Source organism: Pinus tabuliformis, chromosome 2_2 (assembly GCF_031772625.1).
Source record: "Pinus tabuliformis cultivar Carrire ecotype Pingquan chromosome 2_2, CPIR1, whole genome shotgun sequence".
Classification (NCBI taxonomy): Eukaryota; Viridiplantae; Streptophyta; class Pinopsida; order Pinales; family Pinaceae; genus Pinus; species Pinus tabuliformis.
In genome coordinates this window covers 66,683,043-66,706,430 of record NC_142300.1, presented here as the reverse complement: position 1 = coordinate 66,706,430, position 23,388 = coordinate 66,683,043, and the positions used below count along the sequence as shown (strand labels likewise).

Below are 23,388 nucleotides of genomic sequence, written 5' to 3'. Positions count from 1 at the left end.
TCCTATTTTGGTCACTGGTTTATCCTTTACCAGTCATTAATTACTGGACTGAACCCAAATTGCCCTGCTCCAAATCCAGCATTCCTCAGGGATGCCTATGAGAATTACATCTACCCTTTGCCTCTGGGCCTCTGTTTTTTTTTATCCGGTAGAAATATTCAATGGCAATTATTGCGTTGTAACCGTTGATCAAAACTAAATAATTGAATTCTACACCTAGTTTATTTTAGACCATGTGGACAAATTACTGGGGTTACCCAAGTGTAGGCATTTAACAGCAGAACGTGAAAGCAATAGAGGCTTTCAGAGGTGATGTGCGTACAAGAAAAATGATAAATAAAAACTAAATATTTTAAAACAACGGGCAAAGTATATAAAGGAGTGCTGGCAGACAATACAAAGGTTGCAGTGAAACGATTGACTGACTATCATAGCCCTGGTGGGGAGCAAGCATTTCTACGGGAGGTTGAGATGATCAGTGTGGCAATCCACCGCAACCTTCTGCGCTTGATAGGATTTTGTGTTGCACCATCAGAGCACTTCTAGTCTATCCATATATGCAAAACCTTAGTGTTGCATACAGGCTAAGGGAGCTCAAACCTACAGAAAAGCCATTAGACTGACCTGCTTAGAAAAATGTAGCCTTAGGTGCAGCCCGTGGTTTGGAGTACCTTTGTGAGCACTGCAATCCTAAAATCATTCATCGGGATGTGAAAGCTGCTAATGTCTTGCTAGATGAAGACTTCGAAGCTGTTGTTGGTGATTTTGGGCTAGCGAAATTGGTTGATGCTAGGAAAACTCATGTTACAACTCAAGTCCGTGGAACCGTGGGTCACATTGCTCCTGAATACTTATCAACTGGAAGATCCTCAGAGAGGACAGATGTGTTTGGTTATGGTATTACTCTTTTGGAGCTTGTCACTGGACAACGTGCTATAGATTTTTCACGTCTCGAGGAAGAGGATGACGTTCTATTATTGGATCATGTTAAGAAGTTACAAAGAGAGAAAAGATTAGATGCTATTGTAGATGCAAACCTAAAGCAGAACAATGATGTTAAAGAAGTTGAGACGATGATTCAGGTAGCATTGTTGTGCACACAGACCTCACTGGAAGATCGACCCAAAATGACAGAAGTTGTGCGCATGTTGGAAGGAGAGGGTTTGGATGAACATTGGGAAGAGTGGCAGCAGGTTGAAGTCATTCGTCGACAAGAATATGAACTAATGCCTCGAAGGTTTGAGTGGGCTGAGGATTCTGTATATAACCAGGATGCAATCGAACTCTCTGGTGGAAGATGATCAACATGGGCTTTGGTGTCTCATATTTTTGTAACTTGGAACATTTTATAGTTTTCTTCAAATATATCATTATTGGAACTGTAAAAGCAGTTTTTAAGGTCGTAAGATTTTATTTACCTATTCTTCCACTTTTGTAAGCAAGGTGTGACTGCTTGTTCAACGATACTCAAATGCATTTTAAATCCCTGCTTCATCAGTAGGAAATCTCCAATCATGCTGTTGTCCATTTGCAATCGTGTACATTAGATATTCACCTAGGTATCCTTGAACATCTGAATACCAGGAAAACCCTGACTTTCATTAACCAGGAGAGATCTGGATTATGATGAGGAAATTATATCCAACAATATTATAGTGTTTGTATTTATCATGGAATACTAATCTCCAAAGTTGGTTGTTTGAATTGGAATAATTCCTTGATGTAATGTGAAAAGATAAAATTAAATGTTTTTCCTTTCTAAGGGATCTCATTGTTTTGGGTGAGTGTCACTTCCAACGACCAGTTTACCCTGGTTGAGTTCAAATTTATTGGCTTATTTTCAAGAACGAAATGAAAATCATCCCACTCACTGGCTGTTCAGCTAAGTACTAATGGAAGCAAAACATTGTTATGCAGCATAGGAAGTATGAACGGAATGATGAGAATAATTCCAAACAACCCATGCCCTTATACAATATTATAAAGGCACCTACCACACTGGAGAGGGGTGCTCTTGTCACATGGCAGCCTATAGCCGTTTTCCCATGTACAACATTTTTTGAAAATTATGCAAAGAGACAAAGTTGACCGTAGAAGATATGACAAGAATATGATGCTTTGGGAAAGCTTTTAAGAAAAGCCCCTGAATAGGAGGCTCACACAAGAAAGAGTATCCGAGGGCATCAAGATGATGCAATTTTTGTTTGTATTTGGACACAAATTGTTGCTTGATGTACAATTCTTAGCTCCTTTGTTTTGAGGCCTTAGTCACATGAACATAAATAAAGAGAGGATTGAAAGAGGGCAGTGTCCAAAATATAATGAAAACTGACTGTTTTTTTTTATTTTGTGGGATTTGAATGCCTATGCTGGTTCTCCTAATCAAAATGCCTAACCAATTGACTAGTCTGTTTTTTTTAATAATAAATATGCAATCTTCATTTATTTTTCATGTGGTACGTGTTACAAGGGTGTCATTTATAGTTTGAACAAAACAACATTGATTCTTGGACCTTAGTTTGATCAAATCAAATTTTAACCTTATGAAATTAAGTGTCATCTCTTGTCAGTGGCATTTATGTACTGCGGTATCTTAGTGATATTGTATAAGTTATGTGTTGTGGCCATGCATCATATTATGGTGAAGATTTTATAAATTCATCTTCTCTTCTCCACAAACATTAATATGCATAAAATGCATAGATTTGTTGGATGGTGAATATTGTGGAATCATATTGATCTTATTCCAAAAATCCGTTTATGTTTAGTTTATGCTAATGTCTTCTTGGTTCTTGCATTAAAATAACCATGTAACCTCTTAGTTGTTTGGAAACATGGCTTATTATTATATAAATATAAACACAAAAATTTCAAAATCAACTCTACTTTAAAAACATCTTTAATATAGGCAATTATTCCATTTGTTTAATTATTTCTCATTTGACAGCTCATATTGTGAGCTGCATTATATATCATGAAATTGTTTTAGTACTAGTAAACAATGATTAAAAAAAAAAAAATTGAACCTTTGATATGTAAAGGACATTTCTCTCAAATTACAAAAAAAAAAAGTATGAAAATCATGCTGGAAACAATTTCTGAAGTTTTGAGTCTTTTATTTTCAAGATTAACTAATTGGTTTGGAAGATGAAAAACCAACAAATTGGAAGAGTGGGACTTTTATATTCACTAAGGTATTAAAGAAATTATATGCATGAAACTTATACTAGCACCTGCTAGTGGAATTGATAGTGCACGAATCTGTTGCTTGCCATTGTTTTGGTTTTGGTACCACCTTATGGCATATCCGGGTTCAAATGCTATTTTCCATGACGGACAGTTAAATCTATTTCAACTCTAATTGTTATTAAGGGGTTCCACAAGGATGTCACATGAGCGTTTATGATGCCCATTTTAACATAGATAGCCACCTATGTTAAGGTTCTATTTTGCAGTTCCATGTTATTTATGAACATTATATACATTTGGTTGGACACGTGAAAATCAATTGATGGATTTGGTATTGATGATGGAAATGTTGGATGTATGACCAAATGTATGACTTACTTGGTTACAAATTATCTAGTGCATGACTTGTCAAAGTTATTGTTTCATCATATAGGCTTATATAGATATGATTTATCTAATCAATGACTTAGTGAAATTATGATTTATCTAATGTAAGATTTATTTCCAGTATGAACAACAAAAATTGACACGTGGACAGTGGGCCTAATAAACATGATGTTTAAGATCATGTATCTATATCTATTTTGTGGTTATATATATGCATGGATGAGAACTAAACTACAGATTGGAAAGAACTGTATGATAACCAAGATCTACTATTCCATTGGGGAAGGTCGAGACGACCAATGAGGAAAGGTACGATGTACATTGTTTTATTACATTTGGTATCTACTTGATATGCACTCTTATGACATGAGTAAAATGCAAATGACAGGTGGCAAGACGACCTGACTGGATTATTCGATGACAAGTCCAACCAGCGCTATAGTGTGGTCTGTGTTAGGGCGTTGACCCTAGTTCTGAAGGAGGGGTGGAGGCATTTCCCACCGTGTATCCTCCGAAACCTGGAATCGTGGGAGGGCAGTGGTGGACACACTCCCCTAGACGTGTGATGACGATTGCCAGTTGCCTGCTGGGGAAGTTAGGTCGATGTATTCGACGCTTCCACCATGTCGGTTTTATCAGTGGTTAGTATGGCCATTGCCACTGATAAAGCAGCAGAGGACAGATAGGGTGGGGACGGAAGTAGGTCAGGATGGATAGGAGGATATAGATCAGTTGGAGACTCTTGATGGGAAGTAATGTCATTGTCTGACTTATCAAATTTTATTGCTATAACACTCTCTGATTTGCTATGCTTTCGAACTCCTTGTATCTTTTCATTCTAACTTAGGGACGGAGTTTTCTGAAGGAGGGGTGTATGTAATGCCCCACTTAAATCTTATCCTACAAATTTTGTTAATGTTTACATTATCTAAAAATATTGAGAAATATTGGTTTAATATAAAATTCATGATTTCCATTATTCAAATTCCCCACTTACCTCCTCAAATTGAATATTAGGTAGGATATGGTCTCCTTCCATTATTTCAAAAATATATGTATTCATCTCACATTCCCCAATGTACCCTCACATTTACTTGGGAGAATACATAGTCCTCTCCAACTCATTATCAATATATATATTCATTTCACATTCCCCAATGTACCCTCACATTTACTAAAGAGAAGACATGGTCCTCTCCATGTAATTACATCTCACATTCCCCAATGTACCCTCACATTTACTTGGGAGAAGACATAGTCCTCTCCATTTAATTATCAATATATATATATTCACCTCACATTCCCAAATGTACTTTTTAGATTTACTTGGGAGAAGACATGGTCCTTTTGCATTAAATTCTCAATTTTATATTCATGTCACATTTCCAAATGTACTCCTAGCTTACTTGGGAGAAGAGAAGTCAACTGTAAGGATGGAAGAGAATTTAATGACATTAATGAGAGGTGGTTGAGATGGAGAAGGGAAGGAGGGTATAAAAGGGAAGGGGGAAGGGAGAAAAAGGGAGGTGGGGGTCTTGCTTAGGATTGTAGGGTTGGTTGTGATTGTTTGGACTTGTTGTGTTTTTGGAGACCTTAGGAACCTGTGGAGGTTTCTTGGGTTGTTGAGAGGAGGGAAATATTGTTATCTTAGTCTGAATCTTTCATTTGGACACACACACTACATCTGGTTGGACTTGGGCTCAGAGGGCTAGGGAACCTGTGGAGGTTTCCTAGTTGGCTGGGAGGTAAATCCGGTTGGGTCTGCAAAGAGGAGCATTCAGTAGGAGCAGCAGGAAAAAGGTATCTCCATCAGCCACCGGTACAGGTATTTCTCCATAGACTACTCTTGTAAAGTTAATTAGAATGAAATATTCACCTTAATTTATGTTGATTAGAATGTAATTGGTAAAATTTTATTTGTTGAAAGCAGTGTAAGTAGGTAAGTTAAAGCTTATTGCATTTAATTTCAGAAGAAATTAGATCCGTTAGCAGACCCTAGGATAGGGCTCTTACACAAAGGGATAACTATTGCATGTCTTCATAAAGGCTTCATGTTTGATTTTCTCCAACTAATGAACTCAAGATGAATTAATTAATTATCTTTCAAACAGCTGGTGAGACTAAATTCGAATTTTAATTCTCAATTTTAATCCAGGGACTAATTAAAATTGGAATATATCTTGAAATGCTATCTATAGCAATGTTATTTTTAGCATTTCTATTTTTATCATTTCTTGTTGCTATTTTCAACACTCCCTATCAACAAGAAAGGGATTATCTCTTGCCCCGATCCTGTCTCTGTGGAACTCGAATTTACACTTTGACAATGCCTTAGTCAAAATGTCATCATCTTGCTCCTCGGTCGAAATACACTGCAACAACATGATCCTCTTCGCCACACAATCTCTTAGATGATGATACCAAATGTCTATGTGCTTATACCTGTCATGAAATATTGTATTCTCATAGATTTCGACACAACTCTAATTATCACAATAGATCACGGTTGGATCCATCCTCTGATCAAACGAACCAACTAGAATTTTTTGCATCCAAATGGCCTCACATGTTGCCTGACTTGTAGCCATGTATTCAGCCTCTACTGAGCTAAGTGCAACTGACCTTTGTTTCCTGCTGTACCAAGAAACTGCAGCTGAACCAAGGTTGAAAATTCCTCCTGATGTTCTCTTCCGGTCTGATGGACTCCCTGCCCAATCTACATCTGTGAAGTCCTGTAGCTTCACTCCCTCTTACTATCTGTACCATAATCCATGCTGAGATGTGCCTCTAAGGTATCTCAAAACATGCTTCGCTACCTTCCAAAATAGTTTGGTAGGCTGAACCATAGCTTGACTCAGCTGGTTCACCACAAAGCACAAATCTGGTCGTGTGTTCACTAAATACATCAATGAACCCACAAGCTGTCGATATACAATAGCCTCTACTACCTCACATGAAGTAGCATCCTCCTTCCTCCAGTTACTTGCTAGAGGAGTCTACACGGGCTTGCACTTCTCCATGTGGAATCTCCTGAGTATCTCATTGGCATACTTGCCTTGAGACACAAACACCTCCCCATCCTTCTGCCACACTTCCATGCATAGAAAGTAGTGCATGAGACCCATGTCTTTCATCTCAAACTCTCTTGCAAGGTCCTTCTTGCAAGACATGATCAATTGATCATCACCTATCAATATCAGATCATCAACATAAAGAACAATAATTAACTGCTTACCTTCCACCATGATGTGATACAAGTTCACATCCGCTTCACTCTTTGTGAAGCCCAACCCGGTGAAGTAGTTGTCGATCCTGGTGTACCAAGCACAAGGTGCTTGCTTCAGCCCGTACAAATCTCTCTTGAGTCGGTACACATGTGACTCATGATCAAAGGTCTCAAATCCTTCCGGCTGCTCTATGTACACCTCATCCTCAATCTTGCCATTGAGGAATGCAGTCTTCACATCCATCTGATGGATCTTCCAACCCATCTGTGCTGATAGTGCCAACATCGATCTGATAGATGAGTACCTTGTTACAGGAGAAAAAGTCTCATCATAGTCGATCCCCTCGACCTGTGAGAAACCACGGGCAACAAACCTTGCGTTATGTTTCTCTACATTACCATCAGCAACATGCTTTACCTTGTAAAGCCAACAGGAACTCACAACTAGCTTGTTCTCCAATCTTGGAACAACATCCCAAAAACTGTTCTAAACTATGGAGTCATACTCCTCCACCATAGCATCAACCCAAACTTGTTGTTGCACTGCTTCCTCAAAGGAAGATTTCTTAGTCTCTACACATTCCCCAACAAGGGCCATGTAACCAGTGTACCGCTCAGGTGGCCTCCTCTATCTGCACTGAGAAGATGGCTCTCCCACATTCTCTCTCGCATCCGACAACAATCTGTCAGCCTCCCTTGTGCGTTTCCACCCATCTCTGGAAGAATCTACATGAGTGGATGTCTCCACTCCTGGAACCTCTACATGCGGCTACTCCGCATCAGTCTGAGGCTCCTCCTCCTTAGGAACCAAAATTCCTCCTCTGCATGCATCTTGAGCTCCCTCTCAAGAGAACTAGCATGGCCTTCAGCTCATCGAACTTAAGATCTCTGTGAACCATTGTCCTCTGACTGGTAGGCAAATACACCCAATAGTTGTGGGGGGTATCAGTGTACCACACAAGTATCCCCAACTCTGTTGTTGGCTCTAACTTCTTCCCGGCATCCTTGGTCACATGGAAATAAACCGATGAGTGAAAGATCTTGAAGTGATTCACATCTGGTCTCTTCCCAGAGAAAGATTCCTTTGGTGTCTTCATCCCAAGTATGCGATGCAGGCTTCTATTCTGCAAGTAAACTGCTTTGTTGCATGCCTTAGCCCACCAATGAAGTGGTAGGCCTTGGTCATGCAGCATTGCCCGAGCTGCTCCCACAATCGTTCTATTATTCCTTTCAGCCACCCCATTCTGTTGTGGGTTATGGGGTGCCATCAACTCCCGTTTAATTCCTTCTGCTGCACAGAAGTCCTTAAACTCTTGAGAGACATACTCTCCACCATTGTCGCTTCACAAGGCCCTGATATTCTTTCCTAATTCTTTCTCAACCAAGGCTTTGAACTCACAAAACCTTGAGAAGGTTTGATCCTTCTTCTGCATGAAATAGATCGAGCATCTACAAGAAAAATCATCAATGAAAATAACATAGTACCTTTGTTTAACAGTGGAGGCTGTCAAGAATGGTCCACACACATCTGTATGAACTCGCTCTAAGATTGCTTCAACTCGACTGTCTCAATCCTGAAAGGAATTTTGCATACATACCCAAGGTACAAACTTTGCATGTGTCCACTTGCTCAAGTTTACCTTTGGGAAGTCTGGTAGAAATCTGATGCATTATCTTCAAGGCCCCATGATGCAAGTGGTCCAACCTTTTATGCCATAACTCACCAATATCTTGGCTTTGCATCAACTCTGATTTGGAACTTAATGCAACACAATCATCTACCTCCAGCTTGTAGAGATTCTTCACTCGAATCCTAATCCTCTTGGTCTGACCCGTGGCTATGTGTCTCAGGAATGCCTTTCCTTTACTGAAGACTACATCATAACCTTTGTCTTCCAACATTGCGACTGATACCAAGTTTTTCTTCAGTCCAGGCACATACTTTACATCAGTCAGGGTGAGAGGAGCTCCATGCTCCCTCTAAAACACAACTGTACCTTCACCTGAAACATGGTACTTTCCATCACCACCCATCTCAATGCACATCTAGAGGTCCTTCTCCTCTAAGGTACTGAATGAACTCTTATCGCTGGTCATGTGGAATGAGGCTCCACTATCTAGGTGCCAAACAAAACCCACCATCGATGAAACCATGCATGCGATGAGGGTAAAATCTAATTCGAACTGTGAGGCCAGTGCCTCACCATCTGATCCTTTCGAGGATCCCTTCTTGGATTTCTTCTGTGGACAATTTGTTGCATAATGGCCCACCTCATGACAATTAAAGCATCACACTTTAGATTTGTCAATCTTCTTCCCACCATGGGAAGAACTCAATTTGGAATGGGAAGCCTTCCCCTTCCCTTTTCTTGCCTTACTTGCTAAGGCTAGATTTTATTCATCATCGTGCTTTGATGAAGAACCATCTCTGGTGCTTCTCTTGATCTCCTCCTGCATCAGATCCAACCATAGTCATTCCCAATCTAGAAGTTTCTCTCTTCCATTCACTGAGTCTTGGTAGTTATGCCAGCTCTTAGGAAGACCGAGGAGAGCAAGACTCACCATGTCATCATTGATTGTCATGATTCCTACACTTCCAAGGTCATCTCTGCAGGTAGTGAGCTTGTTCAGATATGTAGAGATCGTGTCGCCCTTTTCACACTTGATTTTCTGAAGCTTGTCTTTCAACGCCAGCTTCCTCCGATCGCTACTATTCTGATATATATATCCTTCAATGTCTTCCACATTGAAAACGATGTCTCCTTCCCATGGAGACTCGAGACAATATGGTCTCGAACTCCCTCCAGAATAATCCTCCTCGCTCTTGCCACACATTTCTTCCATTCCTCCAATTCTTGGGCATTAACTGCTGCTAGCTTGGGGACTTCTTGATCAATGAAGTCCTTCAAACCGTTTTCCTCTAATACCGCTTCCATGCGATCCTTCCAAGCTATGTAATTCGAGCTACCATCCAGGGCATACTCGAGTCTCAAGCCATTGAATGCCATTGGTGAACTTTGAGATGTGATAAGAAATCGATTTTGTACCTACAATCAAGAAATTCAAACTTCAAACTTCTCCCTTCTTTGTATATTGTTCTCCGCTTTGATCGCCTTTGCTCTGATACCATGTAGAAATTCTCACTGTAGATTAAACTGATTATGCAATGTACTAAAGCAAAATGGCCCCTACTCTTATTTCCTTTTTTAACCATTGGCCCCACCCCTCGTAGTTATCACCCTCCCGCTTTGACTTTTCCACATTGAATGGAAGGGTGAGTGAACTGCACTTCTACTATTCGAGGGTTTCCAAGTTTACTAACCACCTCCAACCCATAAAAATCTATTCCTTCTTCATTAAAAACATGTTTTTAACCAATATGGGGCTTAAGGGAAGAGGCGAGGAGTGTCATATTTGAGCCTACCTGTGATGTCGAGTTGTTGTAGATGCATGCATGCTGCTCCTGAAGCAATGATCGATTTTCTGGCCTCTGGAGCTACTATATTCCATGCTCTTGTTTCATTCATCAATCCTATTTTGAACAAAACATTTTAGTGATATTCTCTTATAGGTGTTTAATTGATGAGGTCCTTCTTTTTATGCAGGTTCTGCGGCTGAGTGCGCAAGGTAGTTTTGAGTCTGTAAACCTGAACTGAAGATCAATAAAGAATATTATTGAAGAATTCCTGTGTATATTTGTTTATTTCTGTTTATGATATATGTTGTGGATGAATAATGTGTTTATGAACTATTGATCTAATGATCCGCAATTCACTTGAATAAGTCTTAATAGATGAATGCAATACATGTTAAGCACTTTCACGAAGACTATGATGAATTATGTTTTGTTTTCTAAATAGCTTAAGTAGATCTGAGCGAATACTAATCTAGGATTGTTCTCTGATGCACGTAAGTGGATAAATCAACTATTAAGGGTCCACAAAGACAATCGTAGACCTTCGTGAAGGTCTAGAGGCTGTTTGAACAGAGTTGCAGTACCGATCCCTAGGGGCTTATAGATCTACATGAAGGTAGATCTAGGGTGCTAAAAGACATCACACCAATCTCTGGATGCAGAAACTTGGTTCCAACATCCCCCTATATTGCTTCGGGTGAGACTGTAGCCTGCGCTACGCAGGTTGTTGCCGAAAGGGACAGTAGTGTAGGGTTTTGTTGGTTTGGGCAACTAACTCTGAACCTGGTTCAGGACCCCCTAAGACAACAAATGGTTTTGTTGTCGGGACCAAGATCTGCTTGAAGGAGATGTGTGATGTCACATCATTGGAATCTAACCAAGAAAGAAATTGAAAAGTGGTTGGATCGGAAGATTCACAAGTTCACGGTGCAAGAAAACAAGAATCTGCGTTTGTCGAAGGAACATTGGTTGAATAGGTACCTGTACACGGAGATACACGAGATCTTCTTCTGCACTTTTCCAATTGAATTGTACGAGTGGTTAGCCAAATTGACGGCCAACAAAGGAAGGTGGAAGCTTGATAATCCTATAGTGTGGACTCCTGAATTAGTACGATGATTAGAAGCCTCTGAAGACCAGATCGTGCAGGCTGCTCATCACTGGCTTGATAGAATTATAAGAGGATTTGTTACAGAGTTCGTGGTTGATACCTTGGTCAGCTACAGTGAGGTAGAGCGAAGGTTTTTCAAAGGACCGTGAGGTAAGTATCTAAGATCTTTGAATACCTGGATTAAAATGTTGTTGTGTGAAAAATGGGTGATGCCATTACCTTGATGTTTAGATCTACGCGAAGTGGATGATTCTTTAGAGATCGAGAAAGAGCAGGACTAGAGTATAGTCCTCTGGTTGGACCCCTTGTAAGTGACGACAAAGGGGTGGAATGGACTCCACCGCAAAGCGTCGTTCAGTTAATCACTCAGGGGTTCCCTCGAATAAGTCATCCGTCCACTCCACCTCTACCTCCAGCCCCATCGCATACACCTTGGCCCACACCTCCACCTCCACCACCACCATCCGCCATGGCGAATACGATGAAGCTATCGATCTTCAAAGGCATTGGGAGCGAAGATACATAGTAGTTCTGGCTTGTTGCGAATGTTGTGTGGACCACGCAAAAGATTACTAATGACAATATAAAGAAGGCACAATTGGTTACGGCTCTGCAGGATCACGCGCTGACTTGGTACATTAAGTATTGTTCTGATAATCCTCTGGCATCGTTAGCAGATAGTAAGGCTACTTTAAACAAATAGTTTAGTAAGCCTAAGTCTGACTCACAGTCAGTATTGGATTTAAGGAAATCATGATGAGGGTTGATGGGACACCTAGGGAATTAGACCAAAGGTTGAAATGTGTAATTCGAGAAGCAAACATGTAGCTCATAGACGATCATCGTCGTGAATGGTTTATAGCTTAACTTCTGCCCCACCTAAGGATTTCTCTGTCACAACAGAAGATAGGAACTTAGGCAGAAGCCCTGGAAATCGCAATGAGGTTGCATGCGACGCCTATTTAGGATGCGACCTTAGGGGTACAACAAATTCACTCTAAGTTACAGAGCCTATGCTTAGAATTACAGAGCTTGAAGAAAGACAAGGAGGCTAAGCCAGAGGTGCGCGCGGAAGTCTGGTGTCTGAAGTGTAAGAGCTAGGGGCATGATAAAGACCATTGTCCTGTATCTGTGAACTATATCACAAGATGGGGACCAATTCCCCTGAGGCCAGAAGCTCCAGCAGGGTCGAGCATAAGGGCTGCGCTATGGTGTGTTATTTGTCAAGTTGTTGGACAACATGCAATGGATAACTGTCATTTGCTTCAGAAGTTCATTCAGACACCGTAGCAGTTTTTTTGTAACTTCTGCAAATTAGTGGGCCACAATGAGTGCCATTGCCGTAGCTATGAGCTGATGATGGAAAGAACACCTACATACCAGATGCAAGCAAAAACTCACTCTGCGGAGCAGGGCATCGAAGGAGTGCGTAGAGGATATCAGGGATGAGGACGACAAGGCCGAGGAGGACGAGGGCCTGGTAGAGGTCGGGGTCAGGTTATTTGTTACAACTTCGGAATACCAGGGCACTATGAGCAAGAGTGTCAGAATCAAACATGCCCATCATGTCAATATTGCAGCTAGTTTGACCACACTATAGAAGAATGCCCTATGTTGATAACTAAGATGTAGGAGAAAAAGGCACATCCTCAGAAACCTATGTAGAACTTACAGATGATGAGAGCTAAGCCTCGCGAAGAGGATCAAAGCATGAACATAGTGCTGAGAAGTGGAATAACAACTGGAAATGATAAAGGAAAACAACCTAAAGATGATGGATGGGTCCATAAGGCCCCAGAAAAGGAAGTTGGTTTTGATCTGGAGCAATCAAAGGAAACATTTATGGAAACCAAGAAGAGCTTCGCTGAGGCCTCCACCTCAGGAAGCCAAAACAAAGTACAAGAACCCAACGTGCCTACAGAGGTTGATCCCTCTGTGCTTACCACGTTCTTTCAGACCTGCATGAAACTACTGTGTGATAGAAAAGTTGAGAAAGGTCTGCAGGCGTTAATAAACAAATGCGCCAGCAAAGAGAACGTCCTTTAAGGACACCGCATAATTAGAAAAATTGGCAAACATAAGGCAAGAACAGGGTGCGAAATGAGGCTCACCGCACAGATAGGAGATTATGAGATGGACCACGTCATCTTGGATCTAGGGTCTAATGCAAACGTTTTTCCAAAACAAACATGGGAAAGAATGGGGTGACTCTACAAAATAACAACACGAGACCAGGACTGGATGAATCCGATGATGGATGGACGGATTGCATGGGACCAGGAGAGTTCCTGTACCTCTTATTCAGATGAAGAGTTGGAGCACTAGCAATATCATTTGCATGAAGTATCTACACTGTGCTGCAACATGATGACTAAATCATTACACTGGGTTTGGTCGAAGGTAAGGAACTTACCTTATTATGATGGTTTAACTGGCGTGGATAAGTTTTTGGATGCATTTGAGTGTGAAATCCCTAAGCATCAGCACTTCCAAGCGTTATATTTGGCACTACAAACTACACCTACACGATGGTGGGTTACGCACAAGGATATCTTTGATGGATGGCGGGATTACAGAAGGATGATGAGGTTATGGTTTGGATGTCCTAACACTCGATTGATTGATAAATATGATGGGAGGGATGATCTGTGCGATCACCTAGTGAAATGGACTAAAGCTTATGGAACGAAGCCGCAGCCGGAGTGGGTCCACTTATTTTTCCATACTTTGGATATAATTCCCATGAATTGGTATCTAGAAACGAAGCTCTGCCATGGTACCGCAGAGTGGGATATATTGAGGGAAGGATTCTTATTGACCTTCAGTTTTGAAGATGGTTTCGAGAGCATTGATGAAGCTCTACAGGAGATTAAGGCAGTTATCTTCAAAACACCACAAGAACCTCTGGAATGGGTCCAGCCATATTGGAGCACCCAGTTGCACCATGTGCTGGAATGTTATAATGTGACCGCTGAGGAGGAGGATGAAGATCCAAGAAATATCAATATTCTAGAGGCGGAAGGGCATCGCGAAGTCGAGGGCCCACAAATAGACAACCTAGACATCATCGCACCATTGAAAACAAGGAAAGTAAACATTGGAACTGAAGCAGAACCGAAGTTTACAAAATTTGGAGATTATTGGGATGATACTACTATAGATAAGGTTGTTGAGTTACTCTACGAATATCAAGATCTTTTCCCTACCAAGTTTTCATATTTGAAGGGCATAGTAGGAAATTTGGGCATTATGAAAATCACTCTGAAGCCGAAGGCGAAGCCTGTTAAGAAAAGGTCATATCGCCTAAATCCTAAATACAAGGAAAAGCTTCACTTAGAGTTGGATAAGATGTTGGAAGTAGGCATCATAAAACCGGTCGAAGAATCTAATTGGGTGAGCCCAAAGGTGGTTCAGGAGAAGAAGCAGAAGGGTGAGATCAGTATTTGCATAGATCTGCAGAAGCTTAACGGTGCATGTGTCCATGATCCATTCTTGACGTTGTTTACCGATGAAGTATTAGATAATGTTGGAGGGCAAGAGGCCTACTCGTTCATTGATGGGTTCTCTGGGTATCATCAGATTAAGATTGCTCCTAAGGATAGGAGCAAAACATCCTTCGCAACAAAGTGGGGTTGTTTTCAATACATTGTGATGTCATTTGGACTCAAGAATGTGCCTATGATATTTTCGTGCATAGTCATCGCAGCATTCAAGGAGTCCTGGAAGTATACTTTGATGACTGGACAATGTTCAGGTTAGTAAAGCGTCATGTAACAAGTCTGCACTTGATGTTGGATACGTGTCGTAGATACCATATTTCGCTAAACCTAAAGAAATGCATCTTCTGTGTTCCCTTTGGAATCTTGTTGGGTCATGTAGTGTACAAGCAAGGGCTGATGGTGGACCCTGCAAAGATTGCGGTGATAGTGAATCTAGAGACCCCAAGGAATGTAAAGCAGTTGCGCGTGACATTGGGACATACGGGATATTATAGGAAATTTATCAAAGCATATGCTGAGATTACCACGCCTATGGAGAAACTACTGAAGAAGGACGCAACATTCTGCTAGAATGAATAATATCATCGTAATTTAGATGTTTTGAAAGAAAAGATGGTCACCTCATCGATCTTGCTATTCTCGGATTGGAAGAAGTAATTTCACGTACTTTTTGATGCCTCTTGCATTGCGTTGGGTGTAGTATTAACACAAGCTAGTGAAGGAGAAATGGACCACCCTATAGCCTTCGCAAGTAGGAAATTATCAAAGGCCGAGAGGAATTACTCAACGACTGAGCGCGAAGGATTGGCCATGGTATACGCGCTACAGAAGTTCAGGCACTATTTGTTAGGAGGGCATTTTAAGATGTACACAAATCATTCTGCCTTGAAATACCTGGTCAATAAGCCTGTGTTGGGGGGGAAGATATGTTGATGGTTGTTGTTATTCCAGGAGTATGACTTTGAGGTCATTGTAAAGCCAGGGAGGTTGAATGCAAGACCTGACCATCTGTAGCGGATTGAAATAGAAGAGGAGTATGGTAATTTGGAGGAAGGGTTGCAAGATGCGCAACTCTTCATGGTGCACATAACGGATAACCATTTTACAGATATTATTCACTTTTTGACTACGGGGGTGGCACTGAAAGGGTATACAAGTTAGCAAAACAAGGAGCTAGTAGTGTGCACGGCAAACTTTTCAGTGATTGTGGGACATTTGTATAAGATGGGTGCCGACGAAATATTAAGAAGATATGTGCCCGATTTTGAGAGAAATAACGTTCTCGCTGAAGCTCATTAAGGGGCTGCGGGAGGACATTATGCAGGAAAGGCAATTGCGCAGAAGATTTTGTGCGCATGGATATGGTGGCCAATGCTGCACAAGGACTTCAAAGTGTATTGTAAGGAATACGATGCATGCCAAATAACTGGCAGACCATCGCAGGGGGATGAATTACCATTACAACCTCAAGTATCATTGCAGCCATTTGAAAAATGGGCGATTTATTTTTTTGGGCCAATTCAGCCTCAGGTAAGAAAACTAGTGCACAACACATCATCACCGCGACAGAGTATCTAACCAGATGGGCAGAGGTACAACTAGTTAAGGATTGCACAAGGGCTACGACAACGAAGTTTTTGTTTGAATATGTCTTAACTAGGATTGGATGCCCAGAAGTGTTGATGATTGAGAAAGGTACGGACTTTCTGAATGAAACCATCAACGTGTTAATAGAGGAATTCCATGACTACCATCAGAAGAGTACACCATATCACCCACAGGCCAATGGAACTGTTGAGGCCTTCAACAAGATTTTGGAGAATGTGTTGACAAAGATCTGTAATGCGCAACGAAATGACTGGGATGTGCACGTACCTGAAATACTATGGGCGTATAGGACTACTTGCAAGAAGCTGACAGGACAAATGTCGTTCATATTGGTCTATGGGGTAGAAGCTGTAATGCCAATGGAGTATATTGTGCCTAGTCTGTGCATAAAAGCTCTCACAGGTATGGCAGATTATGAAGCCTTGGAGGAATGGCTCGCGCAGTTGATGGAGCTCAAAGAGGACCGATTCTTGGTTGGATTCCATCAGCAAGTACAAAAGGAATGTGAAAAAGCATGGCATGATCAACACATCAAGCTCCGCACATTCAGGCTAAATGATCTTGTCTTGTAAAGAGAGAATCCATAAAGGTGAGTCAAATTCAAAGGATTATGCAATAGCCTGTTCAGAGTTTTAAACCCAACGTTTCAGACTTCTATGTGAGTCCATCTTCAGGGGACGCCCATATTCTTGAGAAGATTGGTGTGGAGTAGGGCAAGGAAAAACAAGGATATATATAATGATAGATGAGGTAAATCCTGGAGTCAGCAGGTGGAATATATGATTAAGATTCTTACTGTAATTAATTAGGGTTAAGAATACTTCAATTAAGAGATAAATTTTAATAATTCTTTTGTTAATTATATATGTGCATGATATTTCATTTTTTAATTAAATATTTGTTAATGTTTTATAAAATGTTTTTAAAACGATCTTAAATTAAAAATAGAATTCTACATTGACTTTGTAATCACAGATCAATGGGCATTTAAGTTTAAGTAAAAAGAATTAATGTAAATGAATATTCTTGTTTTAATGTATTTAGGTCTATTTTGGAGAGGATTTAATTTAATTAGGGATAATTTATATGATATTAAACTCACTAAGTTTTAGGGGAAATTTCATATGCGTTGGTTGGGGCCATATATTATCAAATAAATTATAGATGGAGGCGCAGTTCAGCTCGCGAAGCTGAATGGAGAACATTTTCTGGGAAGTTTGAATGGAAGTCGATTGAAGATGTATACAGGGAATCCTACGCAATGACTATATGGCGGCAATACAGTCTTAGTGCTCTAGGCAGTTGTAAGGGAGCACAGGACTATAAACTACACTGCCATGGTTGGAGGACTAAACATCAGGGGAGTTGCGCGGAAGATGATGAATATACAACCTATGAAGCTGCACAGAGGAAGCTATGCTATGGAGGGAGGTGCCACGGAATACAACAGAAAAGTGACCGTTGGACTCATTGTTCATGACTTGACAACCAGAAGACAGTTAAGAGGAGCAGGCTGGCGGCATTTAAGGCAAAAATATTTGAATATCTGCCGCCAAAGCAGCATTAATTGTCAAAATTTGGGGGGAACGGTTGGATTCAAATTCAAAACCCCCTATAAATTACACATTTCGGTCCAACAGAGAACACTTTGCACCCTTAGAGTTTTTGTTGAGATTTGTTGTTTTTCGCCTATGAACCGATCATATTGGGAGGATTTAGTTGCAAGCCCTACATTTTCTAAGCTGTCGGAGTTGAATCAGAAGTTGATTATCAAGAAAATGCTTGGACAAGCCCTGAAAAAATTGTGAGTACTAGTGGCAATGTTGCCTCTTAGGGAGTCGCCTCGCAAGTGGTGAGTATGGAAGCTCCAGCTCCTGTGCCTACAATGCCGAGGTCGCCTAGGCCGAAGCCTACCCCTGCAAAAGAAACCCAGATAGCTAAAACAAAGAAGGATAAGTAGAAAAAGCTGGTACCAGTGCGTGAATCCCCCAGGAAGCATTCTGCAGCACAAAAACAAAAGAAAGACAAGCAGCCTGAGAAGGTAGTTGACCTAGAGGCGGAGGAAGGCCAGGGTATAGAGGACCTAGATGCTGAGGGAGTGAAGCCCATCAAAAATCTACCCGACTATATCCCTCCACGCAAAGGGAAGGAAAAGGTCACAAAGGATCTAGATTCAGACAAATTTTCCATTTCTACGCCTTTGCTGCCTGAGCAGGTTCCCTTTGAAGGTTCATGGCTTGCGCGGATCCCACTGTTGAAGATGGAGGATTGGGACCTCACAGATCATGCTAGGTTCCCACACTTAGCAACTGAGAAGTACATGAAGTGTGTCTACTACGTGGAGTCAAGTGTTACCATGCTAGAGATGGTGGAATGGATCTGCAGTGTGGAGAATTTACGGTTACTGAATCTATTGTGGGTACCCCATTATCACCGCACCCCTATCAACACAATTTGTGTGTGCTAGCTGCTCACTTTGGTGCATGATGGGTGCTTATGGCTAGGAGGGCCTATCCCCATCACTGACATGCTCATTCACAGGATCACGCATCTGCCATACGAGGGATTGAATCCGGCCAAGGAGTTTGGCAGAAAAACGGGAGAAAAGGACTTGGCAGAAAGAATGAAGAAATAATTTGACCTCCTAAAGAAGGTGTACGGATATTCGCATCACCTCAATAAACGACCCCGCAGTGCAAATTTCCACGTAGATCTTAGTAGGGAAGGTAATGAGAAAGTGTCGCGTGGACAAACTTCCTGCGCTCATAGTGTCCTTAGCTAGATAGTGGCGAAGGGCGTGTAGTTCAACTGGTCCAGGTACATGTGCCAGGAATTCCTCATGAATTGCCACGAGGCCCAGGACAAGACCAAGCCATTTCATTACGCTTGGTTACTGCTATCTATTGTTTTGGTTGAGTGGGAGCTGTCGGAGGATAGCCAGTTTCCTCCGCTTGAAGAAGGACTACTAGAAGTAGCATAGTTTGCATCTCTATGGGATACAAAGGACGTCGTACGGATCACAGAGACAAAGATCTTTTGGGTCCTGATGGAAATGAGTCTCCACATGGCCATCAATCATCGACCATGGTTGTCCCCGACCTTGTACACGCAATTTTCAGCCTATGCAACATTCAAGTTTGACTTCCACAGAGTTTACATTAAGGTGCGAAAGGATCTACAGCAGAAATGGCATGAATTTCCATATTTGGTGACGAAGACAAATGTACAGGAGGTGATCGCACGATGGCCAACAGAATGGTGAGCCTCCTCAGACTTAGATGTTGTCATCAGTAAGGGTGCGAAAGTTAGGCAGCGCAAAAGAGAAAGGAAACAACTAAGAAGGCTGCGCAGAACCTGACCACGCAGAGAAAGAAAGAATCCATAGAGAAGGCTCGAATGGAGAAAGAGTGCACTGCCAAGGAGCAGGCAAAGAAAGAGCTGCGTGAGTCAGAAAGAAGTGTCAAATCACCTTTGCCAGAGATCAAGGAGGAAGAACTATTAGAGCAAGGTAGAGGAGGAGATGAGGGGTAGAGCACCCCCTTCATTCTGAAGAAGCGTGGAAAGGGGTAGCAAGAATTTCCAAGGAAGAAACAAAAATCATACAAGTCGCAGGGTGATCCCATGGTCTTGACGAAGGGTGATCTCGATGAGATCGGGGATAAAATAAGGGACACTATGACTGAAGTGCTGCATCAGTTCGAGCAACAATATATGCAGATGCTGAGGAGCATCCAAAAGGATCTGTGTGAGTTACATATCCAAGCAAAGAGGCTATAGGTGGGCACTGGTCAAGCGAGTGTAGAACAAGCGAGCCTGGCCCCAGGGACAATTCAAGCAATGGAATTCGTAAGGACCCTAGATCTTAGGATGATTTCATTACCAAAAGGGTCCCTTCACATGGAGATAGTCGATGTTCGCATCATCTTAAGCACACTTAAGAACGTCAGGTTGAACATAACAACACTCCCTAATGAGATCCTCCACGCGTCGCATGCAGGAGTCACAGAGGAATTGAGAGCTCGGGAGCAGTGCACTCTTAATCTCATTAGTGAATACAGAGTGAACAACGAGCATATGTTCATTGAGAAGACACAAGCCTTAAAAGAAAAGGAGATGTTGCAGGCATAGAGTTCCTGATTGGAGTCCTCAGTCACAGAGGCATGTAGAACAATGCCTAAGCTGCATATTCCTAAGGATGAACTGCTAGAAGCGAAGATTTTGAAAATTAGCCATTGGGGTGCGCGAAGAAAGGCAAAGGTTGGCCGAGTTCAATTTGAACTCAATATGAAAATAACTAAGTTGTAGTTAAAATTGCAGCCCACGACTCCACCTAAGGTCCGAGAGCAGTGTAGAGCCACCATCAGAGAAGGAATGGCCACCCTGGATGCCACAGTCGCTGACTATTTGACATTATTTGAGAAAGCAATGGAGTTGGTGACAACTCTACAGGAAGACCCAAACCTACAGACACTGAATACAGAGGTCAGGGAGTTGCAGAGGCAGTATGACGAAGTCAGGGCAACGACGCGCTCCATTGCACCAGCACAGCACCTAGCCAAATTGCAGGAGGGGAAGCAGCTCCTCGTACAGGTAGAGGTGGCACAGAAGAAGGAGGCCTTGCTTAAGGCCAGGTTGCAACCTTGGTTAGAGGAGGCTTACCAGGTCACGACCAATATTCAGGAGAAGCTAACGGGCTTGCAACAGACACAGCAGATAATGAGGTTATCTGCAGAAGGACCAACTACAGAGATGCTAGTCAAAGAGGTCAAGTAGGTAGCCACGCAGAGTGATGTCGAGATTGCAGTAGTTCAGATGGAGCTAGGAGATCTTCGCAACAAGATCATAGCGCCAGCCTAGTGACTCGAGGGCAAGTCACGATCTTTGTGTTGGGGGCTTGTTGGGATGGGGTCCCCTTGGTGAGTTTTTGGGTTAAGATAACCTAGGTTTTGATGTATTTTTTGTAAATGATGTAAAGTCTCTACGATTTGTGGATGCGGAGCACATAGAGGATTAGGAGTCAAAGGGATTTTAGCCCCTTATTTATGTAAAGTTTGAGTCTATTTTGAGACCCACCCATGGTCTGCGAACCATGGGATTGTATGAAATAGGGTATAAATAGGTGTGTCTTAGAGAGTCTAAGGGAGATATCTTATGATAATAATGGATGTAATGGGTCAATAGAAAGAAGTGATAGCGTAAAGAAGTGGGTCAAATAAGAGAGAAAGGCTCTGCAACTAAGTGCACAGAGGCCTAGGTAGAATCTGCAGTTGAGTGTGCGGACCCCTGCAGCTGAGTGCGCAGGGCAGTTTTGAGTCTATAAATTTGAACTGAAGATCAATAAAGAAGATTATTGAAGAATTCCTGTGCATATCTGTTTATTTATGTTTACTTATGTTTACAATATATGTTGTGGATGAATAATGTGTTTATGAACTATTGATATAATGATGTGTGATTCACTTGAATAAGTCTTAATAGATTAACGCAATACATGTTAAGCACTTTCGCGAAGACTGTGATGAATTCTGTTATGCTTTCTAAATAACTTAAGTAGATCTGCGTGAACACTAATCTAGGATTGTTCTCTGATGTGTGTAAGTGGATAAATCAACTGTTAAGGGTCCACAAAGACCAATCGTAGACCTCCACGAAGGTCTAAAGGTTGTTTGAACATAGTTGCAATATTAAGATATAGGGGGTTATAGATCTATGCAAAGGCAGATATAGGGTACTAAAAGACATCACACTGATCTTTGGATGCGGAAACTTGGTTCCAACATCCCCCCATACTGCTTTGAGTGAGATTGTAACCTGTGCTACATATGTTGTTTCCGAAAGGGCCAATAGTGTAGGGTTTTGTTGGTTAGCGCGACTAACTCTGAACCTAAGTCAGGACCTCCTAAGAAAACACCTCTTGATGCTTAAGGATGGCCAAATTTTCATTTTGGAGTTGCAAAAGTTCTTTGCTTATGGTTATGTAGGGTTTGTGCAGGTTGCTACAAGATTGGTTTCCTTCTTGTCGTAGTCACACAACCCCTTCCAAAACCACAACTACCTTCATGAAATCCACTTAGTGACTTGGATGATTCACGATGAGCCTATGGACAGGGGTTGGAAACTTTGATGGTGGTGAAAACTTGTGAAGAAGGGGTGAAAATAGGGCCTTTTTATGAATAAAGGTGGAGTTTTGCAAGGGAAAGTGGTTAAATGGTGTGGGTGAGATTTCAATGATGTGTGGTGAACCTCTCTTGTCATTTACCAAAGGAAAACAAGATTTTTGACCCCTTTACCTGGGCTTATCTCAATCTTATAACATTTTTGGTCAATCCTAAAGCAGTTCAAGACAATCTTGTAGCATTGTAGGATTGAGGCAGAATTGAGTATAGTTGCTTGCTTGATGATGGAGGGGTGTAGGGAGATGGTTGGAATGATGGAGGAAATGTAGGAGGCTAGTTTGGGAGGTGGATAAATGGGATGTGAATCCCTTTCCTTTGATTGTTGTCCCTTTTACAGTGGTTGAAACCCTGCAAAAGAAAATTGTTAGCGGAACTAGTGTAAGGGATCATTTACCTCTGTGTGCTTCCTCTCTTTTTTTCATTTTTTGTTTTGTTTTTCAATACTTGCAGGCTGCCTTTGAAGAAGTTTTCAATCTGTAGGCAGGAGGTTTTCACCTGTGCCCTTTATTTTTTTGTTTTTTCTTGTTTTTTCTTCTTTTGCTGATCAAAGTCTGGATGAATTGAGGGTTGTGAGACTCCCAATTACATTCAAATCGTTCCTTATTGAACTATTAAACTCCTCTTTTGACAGAGTCCTTTTGTATAATTTTAATTGGTAACCATTAACCAACAATGGAATGCCTTCCTCATCACTTGTTCTTAGTTGGGCAGATCCATTCTCATAATATTTTTCCACTAGATAGGTGTCCAACAACCTTGTCATTAATTTCCCTTTA

At 41.5% G+C, this 23,388-nt stretch overlaps 1 pseudogene; it reads left to right on the top strand.

Annotated features, from left to right (window-relative positions):
• Positions 1-357: 357 nt before the first annotated feature.
• On the top strand, positions 358-1,417 carry LOC149191480 (LRR receptor kinase SERK2-like; annotated as a pseudogene).
• The last annotated feature ends 21,971 nt before the right edge of the window (positions 1,418-23,388 follow it).